Here is a 7052-nt window from a genome sequence, read left to right on the forward strand (position 1 = left end):
ACTAGGCTATTCACAACTTTTGGTGTGGTTGAGGCTAAATCAGAGAAAGATCACTCACCACAGTATATCTATACAACTCCATAATGCTCATCATGATGCCTATTAAAATGTTTTCATTTTATTGCTTTCTATACAGTGTTTCTTCATTCAAGGTTTGCAAATGTACTTATTTTACAGTGGGTGAGTGATTGTTATGCTATCATGAGAGCTCAGGAGGTTTTTTTTTTTTAATAAAATAAGAAAAAAAAGAGTAAAATATCCCCTAGCAAACTCTGATGAGAGAGAGCAGGCTAGTGACTATTCATTTTAACCTCAATAATGAAAGCATCCAACCTTGAAAGAAGTGGAGAGGCCTGAGTTTTGCAGCGTTATTGACAGTGGGAGTTTGGCCTTTGATTTCCATAGGAACAAAATCCAGCCGTGAAGATACCTGAGTCTCCATACTTTGTAGCTTAATCAGTGCTTGATTCCTGCCCAGGTAATGCTCTACTTTGGTAGAGCCTTCTGTGCAAAGAGAAACAGCAGAGCTACTATGGTCATTTAAACACTAATTTTCCAGAAGTCTAGAAGACTACCCTGAAATGAGACATTTCATTCTTTCTTACTATGAATTTTAGTATGTAATTTTCTTTGGAAACTGAGGCAAAATGTTTTAGGATAGCTAAATCTTTGAGTTGTCCATGTCTCCTAAACTTGGAAAAAACCTCAGAGGGAAAAGAGATCTAGGGATTTCTGAGCTAGTGTTGCGAAAATGGGGGAATAAAATCTGGTCTTGTGAGGCCAGCACTGAATATGCGACAGACGCAAATCAGGAGACAAATAATAATTGTTTATTTACAGCAACATTTGCAGGTTCTTTTGGGTTGCTGGTGATAAAATTAAAAGCTACAGGGATAACTAAAGGTTTATTACTAATAACAACACACTATACATACGTGCACGCACACTCCCCACCCCCAATAACAACTTGCCTGCTGTAGGCCTGGGTGCTTGTCATATAGACAAGCCCATCGAACAGAAATACAGTGGAACAAGACACAGTAAAAGTCTCAACAAGAGCGAAAGATACACCCAGAGAAGCACAGAAATGCTCCTGAGGAGAAAATGTAAAATACACCTGGGAAGGAAAAGTCTCTCAGCACTGGCTGAGGTAAATACGGTTACCCACACGGCATCCCAATTAGGGAGGGTGGAGAATGAGCGAATTCATCAGTCCATCCTGTCATTGGTATGGTTCCGAGTCGATCCTGTCCCAGTTTTGGGGCTGACATTGGAGTGATATTTATACCCAAATTCGTATGTTACATCAGCAGGGTATATGTGCGGGTGGGGATGACTGCAGACAATCTTATCACTTAAGTTAATGCCGCAGAGTCCGTAGATTTACACCTGCATGGGTGGGGGTAGTGGCTCCCTTTGTTTTGGGCTAAGCCATCGGAAGACTGGGACCATGAGGCCTCCGCCCCATTTCGCACTCCTCCAGACACCCAGGTGACACCAGATATCGATGTGGGGATGGCTGCCACATTCACCCAGTGCTTGCTGCCTTGTCGTGAGTTTCGTGCTTCCAGGCATGTAGCTGCGTAGTGTATGTGACTTGGACGTTGTCATCAACTGTGTTCTCTTTACAGCTAGAAACTCAGCTTGTGTTTGGGTGACTTGCCTGTGTATTTGGTTTGTTGATTTGTACCAGATAACTTTGAACACATGTACCAATTTCACTATTCGATTTCCTCTTAATATTCAATTAGAGTGTCTGAATTAATTTTAAATGTTTACCTGGAATGAGGGGGAATTCTTTCTCACAGCATTAGGATAGCTTAGGTAGTAGCCAAACTCTGCTCCTGTTGCAGTAAAGGGCATACTTGAAGCGGAAAATAATTAAATTCATGCCAGGAAATTAGAATCAGAACAATGACCGGTAGTACTCAAACAGCCAGCAATCACCTGCTTAAACTTAGAGTTGTTATTTGCAGTCTTCACAGGAGCATCATATTCCCTCTGCTGTGGTACCAGAGGTGTAAGGTAAAATGTCAACATTTCTGAATATAACGGAAAAGCAAAAATTTTCCTTTGTGTGAAGTTTTCCACAGACTTTGAATTGCAACCCTGAAGACACCTTTGACAAAACATATTTTGCATAATTTGAAAAAAATGAATATAAGCAAAATATTGAGGGGTTTAATAGGTGTGGGTTTGATGGTGTTGTTTTGTTTCTTTTTTTTTTTTCCAATTCAGTTAAAAAATGATCTTTTATGAAATATTACTTATAAAAACATGGGCATATTTAACTTCAGCTTCTTTTTCCTTAGGCAAATGCTATAAAAACAGTCTTTCCATTGTCTTGATGAAATGTTTTGATTCTGACTAAACTGCACATGCTAAAGACACATTTTTTCTACTGGAAAGTTTATTTCCTCCTTTTGGATCTTGTTTTAAGTTAAACTACAAATTCCATAAGTGAGACCTTTCTTTTTCTCATGTATTTATACAGAAGTTAGTAAACAAGAATCTTAGTTCTGACTGGGATCTATGATCCTAATATGCTGCAGCTAATAAAAAATAGGCAACAGTATACTTTGGAACATTGAGCATGAATCTGTTTGGGTTCTTTTTCCAAGTTTAGAAATCAGCTGACAAGCTGTGACTTTTGAATGAAACCTCTATGGTAATGTTTCCTGCAGGCAGACTTAAAAACGTAAAAAGTCATCAAAACCAGTTTTGTTACTTCTATGTCTAGTGCTAAGGACGATAACTAAACATTACTTAGTTCAAGTGAAAATTTTCTTGGACGCTTTAGCCCAAAAAGCTGTCTGGAAACTGATAGGTGGCATGTATGTAAGTTATCCATTACATCAGCGATCTTTTTCTATACATATGAGGACACACTGAAAGATAGTAGTGATCCAAGCTACCAAAAAGTCATTTGCTTTAGGAAAAGCATTTCATTTTATATCCTTACCAGAGTTCAGAATTTATCAAGAGAAACTCTCCAAAGACCTGGAACTGTGTTTAGTGTAGAAAGGAGGACATGGCTTTAGCAGAGCAGTGGTAAAGAAAGGAAAACAGAGAGCAGAGGGCAGCTGAGCTAAGCGAGAGAGGCTGTGCTCTCCTAGATGCTGCCTTGGACAGCACGTCATCAGACCAAGAGCTCTGACATAGGAAGGGCTGATTTTTTTTTTCTCATAAATCAATAAAGCTTCTGTTGCCCTACAGAGCTTGTTGTGGTGCCCACATTGTGCTGCATCAATTTTGTTTGCCCACAGGAGCTTCTACCTTCTGTAAAAGACAGCACTGCATGGTGGGCCAGCACCCATGTTGATTGGCTCCTCAGTATGCAGGGGTAGTATATGGGTGGCTCGTTAGTGTACAGTATGGGTTGCTTTTGCATATACTTTTCTGAATACCTGGATTCTTTCAGTAGGAAGGCAGAATGTCTGGTGGCAGAAGAGTCTGGTAGCAGCCCTCATCTCAAAGTGCAAGTCAGGATGAACCCTCTATTGCATTCATGTTCTGTCCTTCCCTCTTGTCGAACCTCATCAGCCTCAGGCAAGGTGGCAACTGCATCCATGTTTTGGGGTGGAGAGAGCAGATGATGTACAGGAGTATTTGACATTTGCTTCTGTCTCTTAATACACTTTGCTGTGAGGTTTTTCTCACCATTACCTAGCTAGTAGTTACTTCTGTGGAGCAGGGGCACAGAGAATATAACTCTCTGAACAGCATCTTTGTGCTAAATCTGAGACAGTGATGCTGTTTACATTTGTTTTGTATCAGTTGTAATCTGTAATTATTTGACTCTTGTAGGTTTTTCAGAGAGCAGTAAGCAAAGACAAAGAGGTCATTCTTCTGTGTTCAGGAAAGGCCTTTTAGCCACCAGACCCTAAGCCTGTACATAAAATCCATGCTATTTTTAACACTTATCAATATGTAATTAAAGATTTCACTTATGAACAAGAAAGCCAAAGTAAACTTGCACAGACGGCTTTAATTTTGGCATTTCCTTATCTGTTAGTTGCATAACTTTTCAACATTGATAGTGTTTTTCTTTTAATATACCTTTTGTGTAGAATATTTATTTGGAAATATAAATGGGAAGAGCAGATAGCAATGAATTACTAGCTAGCCACATGCCTGTTCTGCTTGTTCTGTCATTACAGAGTCATCTGAGTCTAATCATGTCATTACAAAAATAGTGTTTCAAAGCAGCTTACATTGCTATACTATTAGGCTTTTGTTCCAGTGTCTTTATTTTCAGATACTCTCAAATCACTCTTGGCACTCAATTAATTCCTAACTTGAATTACCTTTCACATTACAAGTTTTAGAAGTGATGTTAGGTAAAATTTTTTTAGGATTTTATAGAATGTGTAGGAGGTACATGTTCTCTCTTTTACACACAAGGCTCAAGTTCATCCTGTCCTTTTAAAAGTTACTGTCCTTATATGTGTAGAAGCTGAACTAGCTTAGTGCTGTAGCTTGCAATTAAACTTGGAGTCATTCTGATTCCTGGATGCCCAGAGCACACCCTGCATTTCCCTTTCTTTATGAATGCTGGAATTCTGTTTTTAAAAAGCTGAAGAAATAAATTTTGTCTCATATTCTAGGCTTATTTATGTGACTAGTAACATAGGGACACTGTTCTTCAGGGCAGTAGAGCAGTGCAACAGAGGAGTGTTTGTGTTGTTCAGTTTCAAAGAAAAATCCTACTTGTGGTCAGCAGTGAAGGGCATAAATCTCATTTATATCTGTTGTTTGCTAAGGCTTTCTGATCTTCAGAGATTTCTTCTTGCTAAAGTATAGGAACGTTAATTTTGTGCTATGCTTTGTTAAAATGAGAAGCTTTGGGACTGTGGTGGTGTGCATATACGATGTATGCCATGTGCACAACAAAAAGGAACAGGACAGATACACGGCTTGACCTGTGACAGAAGAGTTGCCACAATGTTGAATAAATCTTTTGAAATGTATCGATATCTTGGATAATGTTCCTAATTGCCTTGTTGAACAGGCAAGTAAAGAGGGCAAATTGTATGTAGCCAGCCTGATTCTCTCCAAATTACAGGTATAGTAAACCACAGTTTAGACCTAGGCTATCTTTACCCCATTCTCCATCCCAGAGATTCAGATCATTACCAGCAGCTTGGTGATGTGAACTGAATTTTTTTCAGAACCAACATATAAACTGTGGCCCAGGTCAGGAGCTGGGAATCAAACTGGAGGATATGGACATTGTGCACAAAAATTGGAAAATATATTTCTTCTTTGTTCTGTCCTTGAGAAACTAGAGCATCCCTGAGTATCACCTTGCTTTGAGAGGTGGAGGAGAGGGAAAAACTTCCAGAGAGTTACAGCAGTAATGGTCAAGAGTTGTTTGCTCCACAGTAAAATTACATTGTGCCCTTCATCTGCCAGATCTCTTCCTGGATACTTTCTTTCATGTAGAAGAAAAGAAATTCATGTAGTAGAAAGAAAGCCAACATTATCTAGTGTCTGGAACAGATGCCTAGCAGTGAGTACTGCTGTCAGGATTTTACTCATGACTCTGCTGCTTTCTTGCTGTGTATTGCTGAATGGTCTATCCTGTATTTTACTTAGTGGGACATTGGAGTTGTCCCTCCCAGGAGCACGTTTGACTTCTGTGTCCTCATTTTTCAGACATCTAAAAAAGGCTTAGAAATAAAAATATTATTTTAGGAATCTGAAAAGTCCCTGTTCCTATCCTGTTTCCTGTTAGAAGTCTTGTCATCTGGTTGACAGAAAGTAGATTCACCCTAATGTGCTGGCAAAATCCCACCTGACTCAATCTGCTTGCTGCCCTTGGTGTTCTCTTTTGGATATGACATCAGATCTCTGGAGATTTCTGGATCAGTGCAGAGCACTGGTGCTTTGATAAAGAGACTGCATAAGGTCTCATATCTAGCCTGCATGGGGCAACATAGGGCTGAGTTAATTAGCTGTGATCAAAGCACTTTTAAATCCGTCAGTGAGCTCTATGGGGATGCTCAAAATGCTTGGTAGCCTTTCATTTCAGTCCACTGAGTGCTAGCCAGATAGACTGGGAAGGCAAGTCTGCATCAGCTTCTGCAAAGAATATGTTCATAACTCTCCTGGGGACAGGCACAGTGCCTCTCCAGATGGTTGATCCAGCTGGAAACCACGTCAGTTGTTGGAAGACCAATTGGAGAAAATAGCATTTCCATGCAGGAAGAGGAGGGACTTAGAAGTCTAAAAGAGTGCATCTTTCTCATAAAGTTTTTGTTTCTAGTGATGATGATAATTTGTATATTTTTAAACTCTTATGATGAAAGTTGCATTAGCAGTGATGTTCCCCTTAATGTTTTGATTATTGATTGTGCAGAGACATTGAGTGGCTGGGAAATACCCTTATCCATGGAAAAAATTCTGTCAAAATAAAGTTCGTAGGAAGGTGGTGGTGTTTTTTATTTAAATCATAAATATTCGGGATCTATACTGAGAAGCCTGATGAAGAATATTCATTAGGAAACAGATGCATTCTATGTATAATGTTACTAAGATGATCTGTATTTTCACACGCACTCCTTGTCCCCCCAAAATGCTTTTTATCAGTCTCCACAAACCTTTTTTTCAAAGGCACTTTGTCATGTTTAATTTGCTTTGTAATTAGTTGTCGTTATTTTTGTTTTACAAAGTGATTGCCCTTTACTTTCATCTGGAAACTTTTTACCCATAATCAGAAAGAATTTTCTGTTTCTGATGAGAAAAAAGTGTAATTTTTATGTCAGCTATCCAAAAAAATGTGTCAGGTAGGACTATACAGGCCAGATGTGAAGACTTCTCTAAAATTTCCTTGGGAAGAAAACGTTTTGGGGAATTAATTTGCTTGTTGATTTCTCTGATTTAATGCCTCTGATTTCAGAACTAATCTGATTAAATGGAACTGCACCCACAGTATTTATAGCTATTCTTTTCTTAACAGCCCTAGCATCTCACATGCCCTGCTTTGTTCTGTTTAGTTCAAAACAATGCAAATTGCATCAGTAACTCTCTTTTCTGGTATTGCAGGAATG

General features: G+C 39.0%; 1 protein-coding gene across 1 annotated transcript in view; it reads left to right on the forward strand.

The window, feature by feature from the left end:
• LOC103782555 (carboxypeptidase E-like) overlaps positions 1-7052 on the forward strand; it is a gene marked incomplete at its 3' end in the record, with an annotated part of 49931 nt that overhangs the window by 42711 nt on the left and 168 nt on the right. The window lies entirely within an intron of this gene.

This window comes from Merops nubicus, unplaced genomic scaffold (genome assembly GCF_000691845.1).
Source record: "Merops nubicus isolate BGI_N331 unplaced genomic scaffold, ASM69184v1 scaffold12112, whole genome shotgun sequence".
In the NCBI taxonomy this organism is placed as follows: Eukaryota; Metazoa; Chordata; class Aves; order Coraciiformes; family Meropidae; genus Merops; species Merops nubicus.